Source organism: Macrotis lagotis, chromosome 2 (assembly GCF_037893015.1).
Source record: "Macrotis lagotis isolate mMagLag1 chromosome 2, bilby.v1.9.chrom.fasta, whole genome shotgun sequence".
Lineage (NCBI taxonomy): Eukaryota > Metazoa > Chordata > Mammalia > Peramelemorphia > Peramelidae > Macrotis > Macrotis lagotis.
The window spans coordinates 264,771,760-264,796,716 of NC_133659.1; the positions used below are offsets into that span (position 1 = coordinate 264,771,760).

The 24,957-nt window shown below is 35.4% G+C and overlaps 1 long non-coding RNA gene across 1 annotated transcript in view; it reads left to right on the forward strand.

Annotated features, from left to right (window-relative positions):
• Positions 1 to 17,416, forward strand: part of LOC141514932 (uncharacterized) — a 237,193-nt gene extending 219,777 nt beyond the window's left edge. The window contains exon 5 of the long non-coding RNA XR_012476153.1: positions 17,178 to 17,416. This is a non-coding gene — a long non-coding RNA (uncharacterized LOC141514932). The remainder of the gene's footprint in view (positions 1 to 17,177) is intronic.
• Positions 17,417 to 24,957: the final 7,541 nt, after the last annotated feature.

The following is a 24,957-nucleotide window of genomic DNA, read 5'->3' on the forward strand; positions in this document are numbered from 1 at the left end:
CTGCCATGAACAGAGAAATTCGATTGTTCCCAGATTCTCTGGGAATTCCACAACCCCATGGTTTTCTAGTCAGGGATCCTCAACTGGCCAAAAGTGATATCTGCTTTATAGTCTTCAGTTTCTGTTCTCACTTGTTGGGTGTTCTAAAGATACAAAGGTCTAATGAGTAGAATTAATCTTAAGATTCAAAAAGTCCTCTACAATAAAGGCATGTGTGATAAGAAAACATGGGGGGGATCCCCTAGAAGTACTTAATCTCTTGCTCAGGAGATACTCTTGGGCATTTTGGAGTGTTTGACCAAAATTGGTCAATAAACCCTCCAGTCTGAGACTAATTGACTTTGAGATGAGCAGACCTTCAATCAATGGGTAACAAGGACTTTAGATTGACTGTTATAAGGGTAGAGCTGAACTCTGACTTCTGGTGATCTGGCAGAAACAAGCAATTCCTTTTCTATGCAGGTAAGGTGCATACTAAGTGTTCATCTGGAGAGAAGTGGGGAACCTTAAACTGGGGAACAGAGTATATAAAATTTCTCTGTCCCTGAAAAAGTCAATTTTTCATTCTTATTCACTAGAGAAATGAAACATGCCAATTCTTGGCCAAAATGCCTTGGCAAAACTTTTCTCAAAGGTCCACGTTTTGTATAACCCATATCTGATTACTCACTATCATTGGGTGTGGGGGAGAAGTAAGAGAGGTGGGAAAACATGGAACTCAAAAACTTACAAAAAGATGAATGTCAAAAAATATCTTTGAACATATTTGGAAAAATTGAGATAAAATACCATTAAAAAAACTTATTTATGATTATGATTATGATTAATTTCTAAGCCCTTCTCTTTAGGTATTTTTTGAAAATATTTATGTCCTTCCATGGTTTATTATTTCATACAGTTCCTTCCCTATTATACCCTGTAGTAGCTTGGAAAAAAAAACCCAGAAAACCTTGCCATATTGGGCTTTCTTCCAAGCCTCCCCCTTACCCTGAATTTGTCCCAGGACATTTGATGGCTCCTTCACAAGGGGGTTTCTTCTCTTGAAACACTCTCTCAGCCTCCAGACTGTCTTCAAGTTCCTGACCTGTCCTACATTAGGAGCGCCAAAAAATAGGACCCCCTGACCAGCAGGAGGATTAGTTTGGCTCAAGAGAGAAATGAAATGTGTACATGCAGATTGGGGTCCTGGCAGTACAACTAACAGAGCTGTTTATTGACAGTATCAAACAGTTCTTTATAACAGAAAACCACAAAATTAGCAAACAGGATAAAAACGAAGATGTTTCTAAAACTAGTGAAGGAAATAACCTAGCAGGATGTGACTCAGGTCAAGAAGTTTGGGTATAGGGCTATCACACAAGTGAAGCCATGGATGACACAACTGTGTTATCACAACAGGGTTCTATGGAGAGCCTTCAGCTCGAGGGTAACCAAAACCTGGGCCTTTCAGTCATAAGTGACCTTTTTTTTTTTTTTTTTGGTTAGGCAAACAGGGTTAAGTGGCTTGCCTAAGGCCACATAGCTAGGTAATTAAGTGTCTGAGACTGGATTTGAACCCAGGTACTCCTGACTCCAGGGCCAGTGCTTTATCTACTGCACCACTTAGCCACCCCCATAAGTGACCTTTCAACCCAAACTCACTCGAGCAGCTCTCAAAAATTTTCAAATAAAAAAAATTAAATCTATAGTTATGTGAAAAAATTCTCCAAATCACAATTGATTAGAGGAATGCAAATGAAAATAATTCTGAGGTATCACCTCACATATATGAGATTGGTTAAAATGACAAAAAAAAGGAAAATGATCAATGTTGGAGAGGTTGTAGAAAAAATTGGGAAACTAATGCATTGTTAGTGGAGCTGTGGACTGATCCAGCCATTCTGGGGAACAATTTGAATCTATGTCCAAAGACTAATAAAACTCTTCCTACCCTTTTATCAGCAAATTCCCTGCTAGAACTGTATCCCAACAAAATCATAAAAAGTGATGAAGACCTACATGTAGGTCTTTATTGTATCTCTTTTTGCATTGCCAAAGGATTAGAAACAACATACCAAAACCTATGGGATTCATTCAAAGCAACTCTCAGGGGATATATTATAGCTCTAAATGCTTATATGAATAAATTGGAGAAAGAGGAAATCAATGAACTAAATATGCAACTAAAAAATTAGAGAAAGAACAAATCAAAAATCCCCAATCAAATACCAAATTAGAAATTTTAAAAATTAAAGGAGAAATCAATAAAAGCAAAAGCAAAACAACTATTGAATTAAAAATAAAACCAAAAGTTGGTATTATGAAAAAACCAATAAAATTGATAAACCTCTTGTCAATTTGATTAAAAAAAGAAAGAAGAAAACCAAATTGCTAGTATTATAAAGGAAAAAGATGAACTCACCACCAATGAGGAGGAAATTAAAGTAATCATTCGAAATTATTTTGCCCAACTTTTATGCCAATAAATTTGATAATCTAAGTGAAATGGATGAATATTTACAAAAATATAACTTGCCCAGGTTAAATGAAGAAGAGATTAAATATCTGAACAACCCTATCACAGAAAAAGAAATTCAACAAGCCATTATTGAACTCCATAAAAAAAAAATCTCCAGGGCCTGATGGATTCACAAATGAATTCTACTAAACATTTAAGGAACAATTGGTTCCAATCCTATATAAACTCTTTGGAAAAATAGGGAAAGATGGAACTCTGCCTAACTCTTTCTATGAAACCAATATGGTACTGTTACCTAAACCAGGAAGAGTTAAAACAGAGAAAGAAAATTATAGACCTATTTCCCTGATGAATATAGATGCAAAAATCCTAAATAAAATCCTAGCAAAACGACTACAACAAGTCATCACTAGGATAATACATTATGATCAAGTAGGATTTATTCTAGGAATGCAGGGTTGGTTCAATATCAGGAAAACTGTTAGTATGCTCAATTATATCAATAACAAACCTATCAGAAACCATATGATCATATCAATAGATGCTGAAAAAGCTTTTGACAAAATACAGCATCCATTCCTATTGAAAACACTAGAGAGTGTAGGAATAAATGGACTGTTCCTTAAAATAATTAGCAGTATCTATCTGAAACCATCAACAAGCATTATACTCAATGGGGAGAGGCCAGAGGCATTCCCAATAAGATCAGGGGTTAAACAAGGGTCCTCATTATTACCACTACAATTCAATATTGTATTAGAAATGTTAGCATCAGCAATTAGAGAAGAAAAAGAAATTGAAGGAATTAGAATTGGGAAGACAGAGACAAAACTCTCACTCTTTGCAGATGACATGATGATCTACCTAGAGAATCCCAAGAAATCATCCAAAAAACTACTGGAAATAATTAGCAATTTTAGCAAAGTTGCAGGTTATAAAATAAACCCCCATAAATCCTCAACTTTCCTATATATGTCTAGCAAGAAACAGCAGGAAGAGCTAGAAAGAGAAATCCCATTCAAAGTAACCTCAGACAGTGTAAAATACTTGGGAGTCTGTTTGCCAAGACAGACTCAGAATCTTTTTGAAAACAATTATAAAACACTTCTCACACAAATTAAATCAGATTTAAATAACTGGGCAAATATCAACAGCTCATGGATAGGGAGAGCTAATATAATAAAAATGACAATTCTATCAAAACTAAACTATCTGTTTAGTGCCCTACCAATCAAAATTCCAAAAAATTACTTTAATGAGTTAGAAGAAATTGTAAGTAAATTCATATGGAGAAATAAAAAGTCAAGAACTGCCAGGAGCCTAATGAAAAAAAATGCAAACGAAGGTGGCTTAGCACTACCCGATCTAAAATTATATTATAAAGCATCAGTCATCAAAACTGTTTGGTATTGGCTAAGAAATAGAGTGGTGGACCAGTGGAATAGACTAGGCGTAAAAGCAGGAGAGGATTATAGTAATCTGCTGTTTGATAAACCCAAAGAGTCCCGCCACTGGGATAAAAACTCCCTCTTTGATAAAAACTGCTGGGATAATTGGAAGTTAGTATGGAAGAAACTTAGATCTGACCAATCCCTCACACCCTTTACCAACATAAGATACAAATGGTTACAGGTCATAGACATACAAAACAATACTATAAGCAAATTAGAAGATCAAGGACTAGTCTACCTGTCAGATCTATGGAAAGGGGAACAGTTTATGACTAAGGAAGAGTTGGAGAAGATCACTAAAAACCAATTAGATGATTTTGATTACATTAAATTAAAAAGCTTTTGCACAGATAAAACCAATGTAATCAAGATCAAAAGAAAAGTAGTTAATTGGGAAACAATCTTTACAACTAATGATTCTGACAAAGGACTCATTTCTAAAATATACAGAGAACTGAGTCATATTTTTAAAACAAAAAGCCATTCCCCAATTGACAAATGGTCAAAGGATATGCAAAGGCAATTTACAGATGAGGAGATCAAAGCAATCCATAGCCATATGAAAAAATGCTCTAAATCATTAATTATTAGAGAAATGCAAATTAAAGCTTCTCTAAGGTACCACCTCACACCTCTCAGATTGGCCAATATGACCAGGAAGGATGATGATCATTGTTGGAAGGGATGTGGGAAATCTGGGACACTATTGCACTGTTGGTGGAGCTGTGAACTCATCCAACCCTTCTGGAGAGCTATTTGGAACTATGCCCAAAGGGCAACAAAAATGTGCATACCCTTTGACCCAGCAATACCACTACTGGGTCTATACCTTGAAGAGATGAGGAAAAGGGGTAAAAACATTACTTGTACAAAAATATTTATAGCAGCCCTGTTTGTGGTGGCAAAGAATTGGAAATCCAGTAAATGTCCTTCAATTGGGGAAAGGCTTAGCAAACTGTGGTATATGTATGTCATGGAACACTATTGTTCTATTAGAAACCAGGAGGGATGGCATTTCAGGAAAGCCTGGAGGGATTTGCATGAACTGATGCTGAGTGAGATGAGCAGAACCAGAAAAACACTGTACACCCTAACAGCAACATGGGAGTGATGTTCAACCTTGAAGGACTTGCTCATTCCATCAGTGCACAATCGGGAACAATTTTTGGCTGTCTGCAAAGGAGAGTACCATCTGTATCCAGATAAGGAGGTGTGGAGTTTGAACAAAGTACAAGGACTATTCCCTTTAATTTGGAAAAAAAACCCAGATGTCTTATTGTCTAATCTGGTTACCTCTGAGAATTCTGTTCTCTTTAAGGATATGATTTCTCTCTCATCACACCCAATTTGGATCAAGGTACAACATGGAAACAAAGTAAAGACTGAAGGAGTGCTATCTGTGGGGTGGGGGTGGGGGGAGGGAAGCAAGATTGGCAGAAAATTGTAAAACTCAAATAATATCTTTAATAAAAATAAAAAAAAAGAAATCATGAGTGACTTGACTTAAGAAAAGCCTGAAAAGACTTGTATGGACAGATGTTGAATGAAGTGAGAAGAACCAAGAGAACATTGTAGACACTTACAGCAATATTGTGAGATGATCAACTATGATGGATGCAGCTCATCTCTACAATTATGGGAGGCTAGTATCAGGACAAGTGCACAATGTGCAAGTATGTAAATGGTTTTCTGAGGCTACCTCATTACTAAATATTTTGTAATCGTGGATACTCTTTTTTTTTAGGTTTTTTTTTTTTTGCAATGCAAATGGGGTTAAGTGGCTTGCCCAAGGCCACACAGCTAGGTAATTATTAAGTGTCTGAGACTGGATTTGAACCCAGGTATTCTTGACTCCAAGGCTGGTGTTAATCATTCAGGTAGGTTGATATACACTTGTCATCCCAGCTACCAGTGAGGCTGCGGCTCCCAGATCTCCAGAACTCCTGAGATCTTAGCTGCGGTGGGCTATGCCAGTTGGGGGTCTGCATTAAGTCTGGCATCTGGAGTCCCAAGGCAGAAAACAGCTGAGGTCAAAAACTGAGTAAAGTTCTCATGCCAATCTGTAATGAAATCTGAATCCACCTGCTGTTTTTAGGGTTTTTTTTCCCCCTTTTGGCAATTTTGTCCATCATGTATCTAGCAGTAAGAGCTAATACACTTTTTGTATTTCTTCAGGTGACCATAGCAGCAATTTATCTTTATTAGGGCAGATTTACAGTTCAGACACAAGTATAATAACATGTTTTATGTTAGAAATTATAAGTAATTGTACAATTTTGGTGGTTGATAGTACGTTATTGAATAATCACATAGCTCTCATTTCCATAGGACCCCACTGCACTTGACTTGTGCTAATGGATATCCAGATGTTGTGACTCTATTAGTGGAGAGAAAATACCAGCTGTGAACCCACATGACATTGGAAGTTGAACACTTTTAATTAAGGTATGCACTAGTTAACTGCTCGTCAATGAAATGCATTTTGATTTCTCTCTTTGATTAAGTAAATAGACTTTTCTAACTTATTTAAATATCGCTAATGATATTTTAGTATACTAAATTTTATAGTACAGGATCTCTTTATATAATTTTCACAGACAGTACAGGGTCAGCAGGAGGAATGTACATCTATCCTGCTTAAACATGGTCCTGACCCTAATCTTGCAGATGCCTTCAAGAACACTACTTCACTATGTTGCCTCTGGCCAGAACACAGCCATAGTTCCAGAGCTACTTCAATATAAATGTGAAATTGAGACATAAAATAAGGTAGAAGACTTTTATATGCTAAAAGTGTTTTATGAGTTAAAATGGTAATCAAGTAGTTTCCAATTCACATATTTTATAATTCATCTATTCACGAAGTATTTCTTTATTGAAAAGAACTTAAAATAAATCTGTAGTCAAAGTTCCTTGGCCTTTGGAATTTGGGGGGAATATGGGAGGAGATTTCATTCTCATTGGAACTCCTAATGAATAAACTCCAGTTAATTGAGACTAGTGCCTGCCCTCTGATTTAGTCTTTTTTTAAGATATGAATTTTAAGGTTTTCTGATTCTTAAATTTTTTAATTTAAATTTTAGATTTTTTCAATTATTTGTAGATATCAGCATTCATTTCCACATTTTTCTACCTCCCTATGACAGCAAGCAATTTGACATAGGTTATACATGGACAGTAATGTTAAATGTATTTCCATATTAGTCATAGTATGAAAGATGAATCAGAATAAAAAGGAAAATAAGAAATGAGAACGAAAAAAGTAAAAAGAAAAATACAAAAATAGTATTCTTTCATCTGCATTGAGACTCCATAATAATATTTTGGCTTTCATTCTCAAAGAATAGCATGAGATCAGGGAGGTGACCCCATGGCAAGACATTAATTGGATTTGAGTGTCTGTGTGTGTGTGTGTGTGTAGCGGGGGTGCGGTGCAATGTCACCAAACTCCTCCAGAGCCATCTGGTTCAGTGGTCAGCTATGAATCAGCTCTACTGAAGAGGACCCTGGATGCAAGGCAGTCAGGGTTAAATGATAAACCCAGGGTCACACAGCTAATAAGTGTCAAGTCTCTGAGGTTGGTTTCAAAGTCCTGTCCTCCTGTCTCCAAGGCAAGTGCTCTATCCACTGTGCCATCTACTTGCCCTTTTTCAGAATGTAAATGGCATTTTTCATCACAAGTCTCTTAGAATTGTCATCGAATAGTATGTGACTGAGAAAAACTAAATCTGTCATCATCAATGTTGCTGTTATTGTACAGTGTTTTCCTCATTCTGCTCACTTGACTCCACATCATTTCACTAAGTTTTTCCAGGTTTTTCTGAAATCCATCTGCTCATGATTCCTAGTATGAGCACTTTTTCATATGACCTTAGATAGGTTTAATTTCTCCATCTAAACACTCTCTGTTCATATCCTTTGACCAGTTATAAGTAGAATGACTTGTATTCTCATCAATTTGGTTCAGTTCTCCAAATATTTTAGAAATGAATCCTTTATCAGAAGAACTAACTGAAAACTGTTTCTTAGCTTTGTGCATTCCTTCTAAACTTGGTTGCATTGGTTTTGTGCAAAACTTATTAATTTAATGTAATCAAAATGATCTATTTTACATTTTATTTAGCACTCTATATCTTGTTTGATCATCAGTTCTTTCCCTCTCCATAAATCTGACAGAAAAAAACTTTTCCTTCTTCTCCTAATTTGCTTATGGTATCCCTCTTTTAATCTCTTAATCATGTACCCACCTTACCTTGGTATAGAATGTGAGATATTGTTCTAAGTCTAGTTTCTGGCATACTCTTTTCCAGTTTTCCCAGTGGTCTTTTTTGCCAAACAGTGAATTCTTTGTGTTTATCAAGCTGTAGATTACTATAGTCATTTGCTAATGTTTCTTTTGTACCTAATCCATTCCACTGATGCACTTCTCTAGTCAGTACTAAACAGTTTTGATGATTACCTCTTTATAATGTAGCTTATTTAAAACTAATATATATATATATATATATAACTATATAATAGAGATTTAGTCCTAGATCTTCAAGATTTTCATTTGTATTTTTAATTCATTCCTTGATATTCTTAACCTTTTGTTCTTTAGATGAATTTTATTTCTATTTTTTCAGTTCTATAATATATTTTTGTTACTTTGATATGACCCTGAATAAGGAATTTAATTTAAGGTAGAATTGTCATTTTTATTATTAATTAGCTTGGCCTACCAGTGAACAATTGACCTTTTCCAATTGTTTAAGTCTGACTTCATCTGTGTGCAAAGTATTTTGTAATTGTTTTCATACTGTTTCTGGGTCTGTCTTAGAAAGTAGATTTCCAAGTTTTTTTGTTTCAAACAGTTACATGAAACTGAATTTCTTTTTCAATCTCTTACTGAACTTACTGGACTCTGTTGATAATATATAAAAATTCTAATGATTTATGATCATTTATTTTATAATTACGCAACTTTTATTAAGTTGTTAATTGTAGTTTTTTAGATTATTTTCTTAGATTCTCTAAGTATACCATCATCTCATCTGCAAAGACTGAGAGTTTTGTTTACTCACTGCTTATTCTAATTCCTTCAATTTTTTTTCTTTTCTTCTTACTAAATATAGCATTTCCTTTTTCTTTCTTTTTGGGAGGGGGTGGTGTTTGCAAGGCAATGGAGTTAAGTCATTTATCCAAGGTCATATATACAGCTAGTATAAACTGCTTGGGCCTGGATTTGAACTCAAGTCCTCCTGACTCTAGGGTTGGTACTTTCTGCACTGTGCCACCTAGCTGCCCCTAAATCTAACATTTCTAATGCAATATTGAATAATCATGGTGATAGAAGGTAGAATAGGAATTCCAAATCTGGGATCTATTAACTTTATTTTTTATTTCAATACAATTGACTTTGTTTGCATTCTATATATTATAGGCACTTAAAACCAGTATTACGGACACAAGCAAAGTTCAGAAACCTTGTCTATCTTGTGACAGAAAATGCCATCCGCATCCAGAGAATTATGTAGTTTGATTGCAGACCCACAACATGCTGTTTTAACTTTCTCAAATTTAGTTATTGATTTTTCTTTCTCATGGTTCTTTCCTTTCTGATTCTTTTTTTCAACATCATGATTAAGATGGAAATAAGTTTAACATGATTGTACATGTATTATCTATATCAGATTGTTTGATCTCTTGGGGAGGGCAGAAGGCAAAGAGATAGAATAATGTAAACTCAAAATCTCCCAAAATTTGTATATTGAAAATAATCTTTCATGTAATTTGGAAAAAAAAGAAACCCTGTTTTAGGAAGTGTCCTGAAATATTGAAAAGTTAAATGACTTCTCAGGGCCCCCCAACCAGCATATTTGTGACAGCTTCAGGCTAATTTTGAGGCTAGCTCTGTATACATTACATCACAACTGCCTCTACAGAATTTTCTCTTTATATAATATATTAGGTCTGCTTCTCTGAATGCAACAGTTCCACCAAATATTTGCATACAGTGTTTCTCTACATTCAGACCTTTACTTATAAGAACACAATGTTAATTTATTATGTAGAAATAGCATAATTAAAAACCTTTTAAAGAAATAGATGCTGCATTTCTATCTCCTGATCACAGATTAATAGCTGGAAGGAATCCCAGTGGCTATCTAGTTTCATTCGGTCATTTTATATATGAAGAAACTAAGGTCCAGAGAGGTGACATAATTTGCTTATGATCACACTGGTAGCTGTAGCTGCTGTTGTTTTCTGCCATTTATTCTTGAAAAAGACCATGACATGACTTCGATTTAAATGAGGGAGGGATGCCCTGACACTTCAAAGATTCATTGCATCATACTTCCTTAACATGTCATTATCAAGTTCACAAGATGTACAGAGTGTCTTAAACAGAATTGAAGCATATATTGAATACTTGCACACTGTAACAATATCTTTAGTATGATTTTGCAGGATGGTTATACATCACTTTTGCTTGCAATTGCAGAACAAAATGAACATGTGGTAGAATTTTTCATAAAGAAGGGAGCAAATGTGAATGTCATCTATAGGAATCAAAGGTACAATAATTAAAACCTGAAATTTTAAAAATGGTTCTAGAGGAATAAGAACAGCATACATCTGGGAATATTTATTGAACCACAATAATCCTGATTAGCAACAGGAAAGGGTGAAAATATTTTCAAGCATCAACTATAAAAATAAAAACCATTATTTATGATTCTGCAATAAAGAAAGCTCTTCATGTGGCATGTGCCAATGACCATTTACTGGGGATGACTGAAGTTTTCTTTATTGAATTTTAAGCAGTATTATCCTATAGAACTTTTTGTACACTAGTGATTTAGTTGATTCTCTTTTTGAAATAATTTTAATGTCACCCATGAAAATTGTACTATGTGTTTTCAGCTCGTTCCCCCATTTGATTTCCCTTGAATATTCACATTGGAGGCAGCTAGGTGGCACAGAGCACTGGCTCTGCAGTCATGAGGACCTGAGTTCAAATGGGGCCTCAGACACTTTATATACCTATGACCTTGGTCAAGTCACTCAACCCCATTGCCTTGCCCAAAACAAAACAAAGAAGGGAATATTCACATTGCATGGGATAAACTTGTTTGGTATCATTAAATTAAAAAAAACACCCCAACAGCACCAAAACACAGAACTGACATTATCCTCATAGACAAAAATGACTGGTTACCATTTTTGTATTCATTTCAGAATTAGTTGACTATATTCATTCAGATTATGGACTGACTAGAATAAACATCAGAATTAGTCCAAATGAGAAAGAATAAAGATGAATAGTAACTGTAGTTAGACCAGCTATAGCCTTTCTGATTAAGCAAGCTTGTCTGTTCCCCAAAATGGAAATTGGAAATCGACCTATCAGTCATCTAGTTAACTAGCATATGTTTAGAACTACTCTACGCTAAACACTGTGCTAGACAGTGGACATATGTAAATTTTCAGATGTTTAATGAATACAAAGAAGTTGCCCCAAAGAAGAGTCCAAAAGAGCCCAGAAGTTGCATCAGTTGGGAAACATGATTTCTCCCAAAAGAGAGACCTATTATGGCTAACATTAACTCAAATTTAGAATACAGCACAATCTGTAAAAAAAATGGGGAAAACATTTGATTTCTTTGACATCAAGACTAAAGACCAGTTCATCCTGAGAACATATATATATATATATATATGTATATATATATATATATACATATATATATACATATATATGTATATATGTATAAATATATGGAATTGGAATATGAATAGTATTTCCCTTTTCATTACCATCAATAGTGGAACATTTGGATTCATTCAGGTCCCTATATGATATGCCTGTATGAGGCAGGGGTCTGATTCAGGCAGAATTTTAAAGACTTCAGAATCATTTTAAAGGTATTTAAAGAAGGGAAGATTCAAAAGGAGTAGGAAAGATCATGTCCCAGTGAAATAAAAAGATAGAAATATTGACATGTAATAGACTGAATTTTCATTGAACTGAGTTGTCCAAATATGCTCGTATCTTTTTGAGCATTCACTTTTGAATATTAACTTTCTTTTACATCCTATTTTTATTAAGAATTCATACATACATATATAAATATGTATATGAGGAGATGTATTAAGATCTGGATCCAATTCTACACAAAATGTCTAGAAAATATGAATGATTACATGCAGAGTATATCTAATAAACAAGTCTTTATACATTGGTAACATTTCAGGAACAGTCAAGTGAACATTTGCCTGTGTGGTTGCCATAGAACTCAGAATTACTGATGCCTCCCAGAAGAATGGAATAGTAGCTGGAGGGCTAAATTTAGACTTGGGAAGATCTATGTTCAAATCCCGACTCTGACCTATTACCACGAGGCAAAGCTCTGAATCTGTTTCCCCATCTGTAAAATATGTACTAATAATACCTATAGTACCTACCCTGTGGGTTTGTTTAAAAGATTTATTTTTATGGGGGAAGGCAAGGGGAAATGAGTGAGCCTTCATCAGAAATGGCTGGGAGGAAATAACATACACACTTAATAGGATATAGAAATCTATCTTACCCTAGAGAAAAATGAGAAGAAAGGAGAATGGGGGGAGGGAAGGGGAGAATAGGTGATAGAAGAGAGGGAAGATTGTGGGAGAGGGTACTTGGATACTTCATACTTCTGAACATGGACAGGATGAAAGGAGAGAGAGAAAGAGAGAGAGAGAGAGAGAGAGAGAGAGAGAGAGAGAGAGAAAAGAATAAATGAGAGTGGGGAGGAATAGAGTGGAGGGAAATAGAGCTAGTAATAGCAACTGTCAGAAAAATATTGAAGCCACTTCCCTTTTGGACTTATGATAAAGAAGGCAATGCACCCCAGAGACAGCCATTGCAATCTAAATACAGACTGAAATACATTTTTTTTTTCTCTCACACTATTCTTGAGGTTTCTCATCTTCTTGGGGCGGGGGGGTATGTTTATTCTTATAACAAAATTAATGTAATAAAGTAAATAAAAAAAGAAAGAAACGAGGAGGGATGGGAATTCAGAGAAGCCTAGAAGGATTTACATGAGCTGATGTTTGGTGAGTGAAATGAGCAGAACCATAAGAACATTGTACACCCTAACAGCAACATGATCAATGATCATCTTAATGGACCTGCTCATTCCATCAGTGCAACAGTCAGGGACAATTTTAGGGTACCCAAAGAAACAACTGTGGAGTTTAAACAAAGACCAAAGACTATTACCTTTAATTTTTTTAAACTACCTTATGTAATTTGCAAAATTAGAGTAAAATTGTAAAATTTAATAAAAATAAAAGACTACAAATGTAGGTGAGAAAACAAATTATTTTTCAATTTTACCATTTCCCCCCCTAATTTCCCTTCCCTCCCCCTACCCCAACAGAAGACAATCTGTTAGTCTTTACATTATTTCCATGCTATACATTGATCTAAATTGATTGCGTTGAGAGAGAAATCATTTCATAAGGAAAAAAAATGAAATATAAGAGATAGCAAAATTACATAAGATAATGCTTTTTCTAAATTAGAGGAAATAGTGTTTGGTCTTTGTTCAAACTCCACAATTCTTTCTTTGGATACATATGGTATTTTCCATCACAGATAACCTAGAATTATCCCTGATTGTTGTACTTATGAATCAAGCAAGTCCATTAAGATTGATTGTCAACTCCATGTTGCTGTTAGGGTATACAATATTCTTCTAGTTCTGCTCATCTCATTCAGCATCAGTTCAATGCAGATAACCCCAGGCTTCTTTGAATTCCCATCCCTCCTGGTTTCTAATAGAACAATAGTGTTCCATGACATACATATACCACAATTTGTTCAGCCATTCCCCAATTGATGGACATTTACTCGATTTCCAATTCGTTGCCAACACAAACAGAGCTGCTATGAATATTTTTGTATGTGTGATGTTTTTACTGTGTTTCAGGATCTCTTCAGGGTTTAGACCCAGTAGTGGTATTGCTGGATCAAATGGTATGCACATTTTTCTTTCCCTTTGGGCATAATTCCAAATTAGTGTCTCAGATTTCCCACATCCCTTCCAACACTGAATTGCCCTTTCTGGTCATATTGGCCAGTCTGAGAGCTGTGTGGTGTAACTTAGAGATGCAATTTTTCATATGACTATGGATCGTTTTGGATTCCTCATCTGTATATTGTCTCTGCATGTGCCTTGACTGTCAATTGGGGAATGGATTGTTTTTTTTGTTTTTTTTTTTTTATAAATTTCACTCAGTTCTCTATATATTTTAGAAATGAGTCCTTTGTCAGAAATACTAGCTGTAAAAATTGCTTCCCAATTTACTAAATTTCTTTTGATCTTGGTTACAGGGGTTTTGTCTGAGTAAAAGCTTTTTCATTAATCAAATTATCTAGTTTGTTTTTAATGAATGCTCTCTATCTCTTCCTTGGTCATAAACTGCTTCCCTTTCCATAGATCTGACAGGTAAACTAGTCCTTGATCTCCTGGTTTACTAAAAATATTGTCTTTTATGTTTTTTATGTATCGATTTTGATCTTATTTTGGTAATAGACTGTGAGATATTGGTCAAATTCAAGTTTCTGCCATTATTTCCCAACAGTTTTTATTGAAGAGAGTTTTTATCCCAATAGCTGGACTCTTTGGGTTTATCAAACAGCAGATTACTATATTTCATGCTACTGCACCTAGGCTATTCCCCTGACCCACCACTCTATTTCTTAGCCAGTACCATACAGTTTTATTGACTGATGCTTTATAATATAATTGTAGACCTGGTAGGGCTAAACCACCTTCTTTTGTACTTTTTTCATTAAATCCATGGAGATTCTTGACTTTTTATTTCTCCATATGAATTTACTTACAATTTTTTCTAACTCACTAGAGTAAGTTTTTAGAATTTTGATTGGTAGGACACTAAATAAGTAGTTTACAATTGTCATTTTTATTATATTAACTTGGCCTATCCATGACCAGTTGATAATTTGCCCATTTTTAAAATTTGATTTTATTTGTGAGAGAAGTGTTTTTTAGTTGTTTTCATAGTGTTTCTGAGTCTACCTTGGCACATAGTCCCCCAAGTATTTTATATTGTCCAAAGTTATTTTGAATGGGATTTCTCTTTCTAGCTCTTGGTGCTCTGTCTTGCTAGTAATATATAGAAATGCTGAGGATTTATGAGAATTTATTTTATAACTTGCAGCTTTGCTAAAGTTACTTATTGTTTCTAGTAGTTTTTTTAAATGATTTCTTAGGATTCTCTAGGTATACCATCATGTCATCTGCAAAGAGTGAGAGTTTTGTGTCTTCCTTCACAATTCTAATTCCTTCAATTTCTTTTACTTCTCTTATTGCTGAAACTAAATTTCTAACAAAACATTGAATAATAGTGATGATAACAGGAATGCTTGTTTCACCCCTGACCTTACTGGGAATGCCTCTAATTTATTCCCATTACATATAATGCTTGTTGATGGTTTCAGATAGATACTCCTTATCGTTTTAAGGAACAATCCATTTATTCTTATTCTCTCTAGTGTTTTTAGTAGGAATGGGTGTTGTATTATTTTTTATTTTTATTTTTTTTAGAAATATTTTATTTATTTTGGATTTTACAATTTAACCCCCTCCCCATTTTTGCTTCCCTCCCTTACACCCACAGAAGGTATTCTGTTAGTCGTTGCATTGTTTCCATGGTATACATTGATCTCAGTTGATTATGATGAGAGAGAAATCATATCTTTAGGGAAGAAAAATAAAATGAAATAGCAAAATTACATAATAAGGTAATGGTTTTTTTTTTTCTAATTTGGAGGCAATAGTCTTTGGTTTTTGTTCAAACTCCACAATTCTTTCTCTGGATACAGATGGTATTCTCCATTGCAGATAGCCCCAAATTGTCCCTGGTTGTTGCACTGAAGGAATGAACAAGTCCATCAAGGTTGACCATCACCCTGATGTTGCTGTTGGGGTATACAATGTTTTTCTGGTTCTGCTCATCTTGTTCAGCATTGGTTCATGCAAATCATTCCAGGCTTCCCTGAATTCCCATCCCTCCTGGTTTCTAATACAACAGTAGTGTTCCATGGTATACATATACCACAGTTTGTAAAGCCATTCCCCAATTGAAAGACATTCACTTAATTTCCAATTCTTTGCCACCACAAACAGGGCTGCTATGAATATTTTTGTACAAGTGATATTTTTACCCTTTTACATGATCTCTTCAGGGTATGGATCCAGTAGTGGTATTGCTGGATCAAAGGGTACACACATTTTTGTTGCCCTTTGGGCATAATTCCAAATTGCTCTCCAGAAAGGTTGGATGAGTTCACAGCTCCACCGATAATGTATTAGTGTCTCAGATTTCCCACATCTCTTCCACCATTGATTATTTTCATTTTTGGTCATATTGGCCAGTCTGAGAGGTGTGAGGTGGTTTCTCAAAGATGCTTTAATTTGTATTCCTCTAGTAAGTAATGATTTAGATCAGTGTTTCATGTGACACTGGATTGCTTTGATTTCCTCATCTGTAAATTGCCTTTGCATATAATTGACCATTTGTCAATTGGGAAAATGGCTTGTGAACAAGATATTTTTTTAAAATAACATTTTCCTTTTAATGAAAAATTATTAACATACTTTTTATTGATATTTTATTTTTCAAATGCATTTTATGGAATTTTTTCAACATTCATCCATAGACATATGTATAGTTTTAAGTTACAAAATTTTCTTCCACCCTCCCTTCCCACCCCCCTCCCATCTGTCGCAAACAGGCTAATATTGTATATAAATATTTTTGTTAAACATGTTAACATATTTAACAGGCAGCTATTGCTTATCATGTAATAGTTTGATTTAAAATTTCTTATTTACCCATATTTAACTACATCACCTTTTAAAGATATGTGAGAATTTAGCTATGCTTTTCTGCCAAAATTATGCAGGGAATTGTGCAGTTCTTCAGTGATATGAAAGGTCTGCAAAATCTATTTTGCATATTCAAGACAATTCAAAGTACTGTCATTTTGGGGGAATGGAGGAAATAATAAATAAAATGTTCTCAATTATCATAGCCAGAGGGACCTATATTTACATGTATTTGGGTAAGCTAATTTTATATATTAAAAAAAACTAGAAAAAGATGATTTGTGCCAACCTTAATTTCCAATGTATCTATATCAGTGTTAATTTACATTCATAATAGCTTCTCTTTCTCATTAAGTTTTAATAATGTCTTTATTCCTCTTTAAGTACTTTCAAAATTAGACTGTGATAAGGAACTCGAGATCCATAGAGGTTACATGGTCATCTAAGTTGCGATATGACACAGGAACTCTGGGAATAAGAACACCTCTAAGATCACTGGTTCTGCTTCAAGCCCAACCCTCATAGCCACCATCCAGGAAAAGAACTCCAATGGAGAACGATGCAAGCTATCCCCACAAACTACCAACCAGCTGACATTTACAGAGCAGACAAGCCAGCCTAGCTAAAGGAGCAGAGTCCCTGAGTAAAAGATGGGAAATGCTTTATACCAGGCAAGCTAAATCATTTGTCTTGCTATCCTGACAACTATCATAACTCTGACTTCTATGGTGCCAGACTAGAACTTTAAATCGAAGAATGTTGGAAAAAATTCTGTCCCCAAAAATATGAAAACTATTTTTAGCCCAGTCACCACAATCATTAAGAGAAGAAATCATCGTGAAGTAAAGTCCTTCTTCATCACCTCCAAAAGTAACTTTATCAGCTCCCAGTAACAGATTGGCACAAAGGATTTGAGAGCAGCAGCAAACCTCAAATAGCCTCTTTATAATCCATCCTTCACAATCACAAAGAAGAGCTCCTCTGGAGAAAGAAACAGCCATATCCACAAAACTGCAAATTACTACTTGTATGGTAGGCAATCCAGTCTAGTTGGAACAACCGAGCATCCTGAGAAGAAGTAGGAAACAGTTTGTATTCGAGAGGTCAAATTATCAACTCCACCTTGAATGCCATTTCTTCACAAACCCTAAATCTAACAGTCTTGGGAATAGCAATCCTGTAGCCAACATGCTGGAAAGTAATGCTTGTGATGATACATACTGGCAATGGCTCCTAATGGTACCATTGTCACATCTATTGAAGACACAGAAATCTCTTATTAACAAAGTCCTTAACAATGTCAAAAGTTCAAGAGCAGAAATTTACATTGTTTTATCAGTGAAAACTGCATTAAAGAAGAGGTTTTTTTTGCTTTGCTGCTGCATTTTAAGGATTTCCATTTCTTTGAAGCTAAAATGTCCCACATTATGTGTTTCTCTTCATTAGAAGGTGAGTTCTTTCAGAGAAAGGATTGTCCTACTTTTCTATATGTATCCCCAGTGATTAGCATAGTATTCTGCATATGGTAATTATTTAATAATTATTTTATTCATTCACTCCTTCAAGATCCAGATCAAGAACTCAGACTCAATTCTTTGGTTTTCAAAGAAATCACTTTCCCCCCACTTTCTATTTGTATGGTTGCCTATGATTGGGGGTATATTCATTGCATGGCAGTGGGAAAAATAAAACTTTGTTTCAAACTTCATCAGTGCAGTATGTACCTGTATTGAGAAAAACATAGAACTTGATTGTTGGAAGTTACCCCTTGGTAGAAAAATTGTCTAAATTTTTGAAGCTGAAAAAACAAATTATGTCTAATTTTGAAAGTACTTAAAGAGGAATAAAGACATTATTAAAACTTAATGAGAAAGAGAAGCTATTATGAATGTAAATTAACACTGATCTAGATACATTGGAAATGGTTAACATTCTAGTGATGCACTTTTTAAATCTCTAAATCTTGGTAAGATGAATTGGTATCTTCCCTCTATTGGTCTAGATTTCCAGAATACTAGCCACCATCAGCATACAATGAAGGTCACACCCATAATTTTATCTAAGATGACACAAAAAGAAAAATTGTAAATATTGGAAGGAATTGGGAAAACTGAAAAACCTAGTGTATTGTTAGTAGGGTTGTGAACTAATCCAATCACTGTGAACAACAATTTGGAACTGTGCATCCAATAGTACCACTATAAAATCTCTTTCCCTGCCAGACAAAAAAGGGAAGAACAACTATTTGAAGCAATAAAAATGTAGCAGAGTTGTTCTTTTTTGTTATGGCTGAGAATTGGAAATTGAGAGGATACACATAACTGGGGAATGGTTTGAATGAGTTCTGATATATGATTGTAATGGAATTAGAGTACTATAATAAATTGGATGGAAAACCTTTCATGAACTGATCCATAGTGAAGTGAAGTGAGAAGGACCAGGAGAACATTATATGTATATATATATATATATATATATGTATATATACATATATATATATATATATAAATAGCAATATTGTACAAATGCACAACAGTGAATGACTTAGCAATACAATGATCCAAGAGAGTCCTAAAGCAGTCATGATGAAAAATGCTGGCCATATCTAGAGAAAGAGCTGTTGTCAACTGAATTTTGATCAAAGTCTACTATTTTTTTTAAAAAAAATAAGAGATGATTTCAAGGAAAAATAGTCATAGAATCTGTTAGCATTTCTACTACTTTTTTCAATAATTATCTTAATAGCTTGAACTTTTTAATCTAAAATATGAAGATCTTTGGCATTCCTATTTCAAAAACTACTTTGCATGGTAATCTTTTGCATTGTTCCTTATTAGATTCAGGTAATTCCACTCATGGTTATAGTATATTGTTACAAGTGTCTGAGATTGGATTCAAACTCTGCTCCTCCTAACTCCAAGGTCATTGCTATCCACTCTGCCACCATGATGCCTATATTGTTTATAATTCGTATTGCTAATATAATTCTACTCCATAGTATAAATATATATATATATATGAATATAAATTAATCAGATACTTTGCAAAGTATCTAATTTTGTTTGTCTGTATGCCTAGTTCAACTTAATAACTTTTGTGCCACAAAACAGAAGGGGTATCAAACTGACATAATTCTTTTTTTTTTGCAAGGCAGTGGGGTTAAGTGGCTTGCCCAAGGCCACACAGCTAGGTAATTATTAAGTGTCTGAGGCTGGATTTGAACTCAGGTACTCCTGACTCAGGGCTGGTACTCTATCCACTGCACCACCTAGCTGCCCCAAACTGTCACAATTCTGATCTTTATTCCATTTTCAATATGACCATGTAATTGCTAATTATAGTTATGTTTTGCTACCATCATTATTTAGAGTAGGTTGGATATTTTATAATAAAAAAAAAATGAATGAGAGTTCAGCCATAGGACTTAAGTTGCTTGAGGTTCTGTGCCACAAGTGGCTCGTGAGAAATAGCAATCACCTTGCACATAGCATATGACTGCCTCTTTGAATTATGGCTGTCCTATGAAATGAGCCTGAAGGCAATGTTCCACTTCCCTATATTTGATGGGATTAGAGCTTTCATGCTTTTAAAATTTTTATCTAAAAATATGGTGGTTCATTAACTGAAAATAGAATAATTTGCAAAGTTCATGAGCTGTTTTCTATGGAGAGGAAAACAGTATGGTAAAAATAAGGAAAATGAAATCACTGGGGAAGAAATTCCAATAATGGGCATTTCTTCTTTCAAGAAAAGTTTAGCACCAGGGCACCATGTTTTAAAGGGGTAAGTTTGTCAAAATAATTAACAGTAACTATCAAAATTCAAGGTAAGCTCACTTGCACTAAAAATCTGGATTCAGATTCAACATTCATCAACTTTTTGCTTTGTTTTTTGCCAGGAAAGAATTTAAAATCTCATGAATATATATTTCTTTTTTGATTTCAGTAATTTTTTTTTATTCTGGGACTGTCACATCAGTGTCTATTGAAGAAAGAGAGTATGTAGCCTTTGATGAGATCCAAAAGAACACTATTCAATATAAAGTTTGAATGACCAGGAGTAAAACAAGATAGTTTGCAAAAGTATAAATAAGTCCTAAAGAGATATTACAATATATTCATAGCTACGAAAGTGACCCATCATTAGAAGTGTTACGAGAAATATTGTAAGAAGATCAATTATGTTAGACTCGGCTTCTCTCATCAGTTCAGTGATCAAGGACAATTCTAAAAGACTTGTGATGAAAATGCCATCCACATCCAGAGAACAAAATAGAGTTTGAACAGAGCAAAAAGAATTCTATATTAACTTTAAAAATTTTCTTTTATGTTTTTTCTTTTCATATTTTCCCTTTAGTTCTAATTCTTCTTTCACAACATGACAATGATGCAAATATATTCATCACAATTGTACATATACAACCTATATCATTCTCATGGGGAAGGAGAAGGGATAATAACATGGTGGAATGAGAAACTCAAAAACTTTTAAAAAGAGCATGAAATTGGGGAAAATAAAATAAAAGAAATGCCAAAGTACAAAAGAGAAAGGATCATGAGCTTTTTGAAGAGGACTCATTGTCTTTTGTTGAATTTTGTCCACTCAGACTTTTCACAGTAGCTGGAACACTGTAAGCACTCAATAAATGTTTATTGATTGACTGATTGATTTTTTTTTTGCTTTTTTGCAAGGCAGTGGGGTTAAGTGACTTTCTCAAGGCCACACAGCTAGGTAATTTTTAAGTTTCTGTGGCCAAATTTGAACTCAGGTCCTCCTAATCCCTGCTCTATCCACTGTGCCACCTAGCTAACCCAGTTGAGTGATTTTTTTGATTGGATAGTCTCCCTCTTTCTGTTATTGCTACATCCATACTATGAGATAGTTCTAGGTTGCCTCAAGGGGATTCGATTGGACAGCAGTGTGTGAACATTCACATCTTCCTGTCAATATTCTGAGTAATAAGAAGAATGTTCATGCTCCAAATACCTACTCCAAAAACACTCTGAATTTCATACCAGATGATCAAGTAGATGACCTTTTTCACTCCAGAAATGCAATAGGAGTCAGAAAGAAGGGCTAGGGAAAAAATCAGAAAATGCAGTAAAGTCAGTACTAGTCTACTGCAGCCTGCCAACATAAGATGAAATTACCAAAGACAAATATAACCTGCAAAATCTTATGTCCCAAAGCACAGAGAGAGACAGAGACAGAGACAGAGAGAGACAGAGAAAGAGAGAGAGAGAAAGAGAGAGAGAGAGAGAGAGAGAGAGAGAGAGAGAGAGAGAGAGAGAGAGAGAGTTTGCCTATGTTTGGAGGTGAGGGGGCTTGCTTGAGAAAGTCACAGGGTGGAGGAGATGAAAATACCTGATCCTTCTCAGAAACGTAGAGAATTTTATGGATGGGGATTTGAATAAATGTACCAAAGACACCCTAGCTGATTTGTGAGAAAAAAGCTGCATCAATTTTTAAATTTTTATAGGACAACTTTCTTTTAAGTGTGAACCTTCCTTCATTCTTTCTGGAATTTTTTTCCTGAGGAAAGAGTTAGGATCCCCATGGGATGATTCTTTAGACTGGGAGACAGCAGTAACTCACATTATAGAACTGAACCTGACCAGAGTCAATGTTCAGAATGCAGAGGTGGTAGAACCTAGCAGGAATCTGGACCTGGAAGAAGGAACATAAGCAGCACTAAGCAACTATCACTAGGGTAGTTCTCCTGTCTCAGCAGTGGCAGACTTTAGTGTTGGTCAGATCCTTCATGAGAGGTCCCTTTGGAGACTCCAATGGGCTTCCAATTCTTGCAGCTTCACTCAGCCCAAAATGTGCCAAACACAGTGGTGCAGAACTTAATTGCTAGGACATGCCATGTTCCAATTGTGTCAGAGTACAGAGCAGTATTTAACCTTGCATTGTGGAGTGGAATTATATCCTAGCAATGTGGGACTCTTCATCATTGCTCTACTGTGACCCAGAGGAAAGTAAAGGAGAGAAAAGGAGGAAGGAAGGAAGGAAGGAAGGAAGGAAGGAAGGAAGGAAGGAAGGAAGGAAGGAAGGAAGGAAGGAAGGAAAGGGAAGGGAAGGGAAGGAGGGAGAGAGGGAGGGAAGGAGGGAAGGAAGCATTCAGTATACTCTTTGTACTTGTCAGTCATTTTGCTAAGTGATTTACAAATATCATCTCATTTGATCCTCCCATGACCTTCAAGGGCAGGTGCTATTATTATCTCATTAAATTATCTCAGAGAAACTAACTGAACCTCACAGAAGTTAAGTGACTTGCCCAGGATCAAATAGCTAGTGTCTATCTGAAGCAGAGTTTGAACTCATTTCTTTTTGACTTTAGACTCTGAATTCTATCCACCCTCTAGGGTCTATGGTATTGAGGAACTCTGCAACATTGGCATAATGTAATAAGCTGAGAATTTATTTGGACCAGCAAAATGGACACTGAGGCCCCTAATGATAATTTGTATTAGTGGGACTTCCAAAGGCAGTGGAATGGTTCATGGCTTAGGCCACAGTGGTAACAGAATAAGCAACCATGCAGAACCATAAAATAAAAAAATGGTTGTCCTTCATTTTCTAAGAAGACCATGACATCAGGGAGCTGATGTTATTACAAGCTTATGAACTGGATTTGAGTGAAGGGGGGGCTGTGCTAAGTCAACAACCTCACTTTCTCCTTCAGAGTCATCTGGGTCCAGTGGCCAGATATGGAATCAGAATGACTGGAGATGGCCCTGGATGTGAGGCAATCAGGGTTAAGAGACTTGCCCAAGATCACACAAATAGTAAGTGGCAAGTGTCTAAGGCCAGATTCAAAACCCTATTGACCTGAATCCAAGATCAGCACTCGACGCGCTGTACCACCTAACTGCCCTTGCAGAGGCCAATGCTATACGCATTGGAAAAGACAAGCCTAGTGTAACCTTTGCTAACTGTAATCTGAAACTGTTAAACCTGCCATAATAGTACCCAAGAGATAGCTCTTTCCTAAAAGACTTAGAGGTTCAAGAAATGGATTTGGGGAGATAACTTGCTTTCTGTTGATGGCAGAAAAGGGAGATTATTGATTCAGGCTACCTTGAATAATGGAGGCAGTCTTTAAACTGAAGTTACTAAAAATGTCAAAGATTTGGTATTTTTGTCTTCCATCATGTACATGGATCCTAAGGAAAGGGAGGTCCTTCCTGGTGGGAAAGGAACCACTGACTGATTAATAGTATTTATGGCTTCTTGGTAGCAAGTTTGCCTCTCAACAGGCTGTATGCAAGAAGATTTTGACCTTTAAGCTTCTTTCTGCTAGCTTCCTGGTGGTCTTCAATAAAAGCCACCTTCAAAGGAATAAGGCCAGTGGATGACTCTCAAGTCTGACCAACATATCAGCATAACCAAGAGACAGGGAAAATGGTCAATAGAATCAAGGCAATATTCTAAAAGTTGAAATCTGAGACTTGTCTGACAAATTTGGTGCTGCTTATGAATTTTCTAATGGAATTTAGAAGACTTTGGGGAGTTCTGTCCACCAATTTTCCAGGATTCTCTGGAATATGGCCTTTGATTAAAGCAGCTGCAGAGATCTTTCCCAAATTGCAGTAGGGACAAATGTGTCAACAATGCATTCTAGTTGATTTGTTATGAAAAGAGGGCACTCCTTCAATGATTTAAAAGAGATGCTCTCATCCCCAAACTAAGCAGCAAATAGAATGGACATTGCTCAAGGTCTGGTATAGGGAGAAAGTACCAGACACCAATTTTAAAGTGTCCATAGAAGTGTTTGGCCAAATTCAGGGTGGATCATATCCCAACAATGGGATAAGTCTACTGACTTAGAAATGAAAAGCTAAGAAAGGAAGACATGAAAGGAAACAAGTAAGGCGGAGGGGAGGGTTGAAGAAATAAAAGCAGAAATAGAGTAGGAAATAAAGAACAAAGATAAAAATAATTTATTAAGTATCTAACAGGTACCATGCTAGATGCTAAGTGCTTTACAAATATCTCATTTGATCCCCAGAAAAATGCTGGGATATATGAGGTATTATTCTTTCTATTTAATAATTGAGAGAATTGAGAGAGACAAAGGTCAAGCATCTTGTTCAGGGTCAAAATCCTAATAATTATTTGAGGTCAAATTTGACCTCCACAGTCATGGAGGATCTTGCTA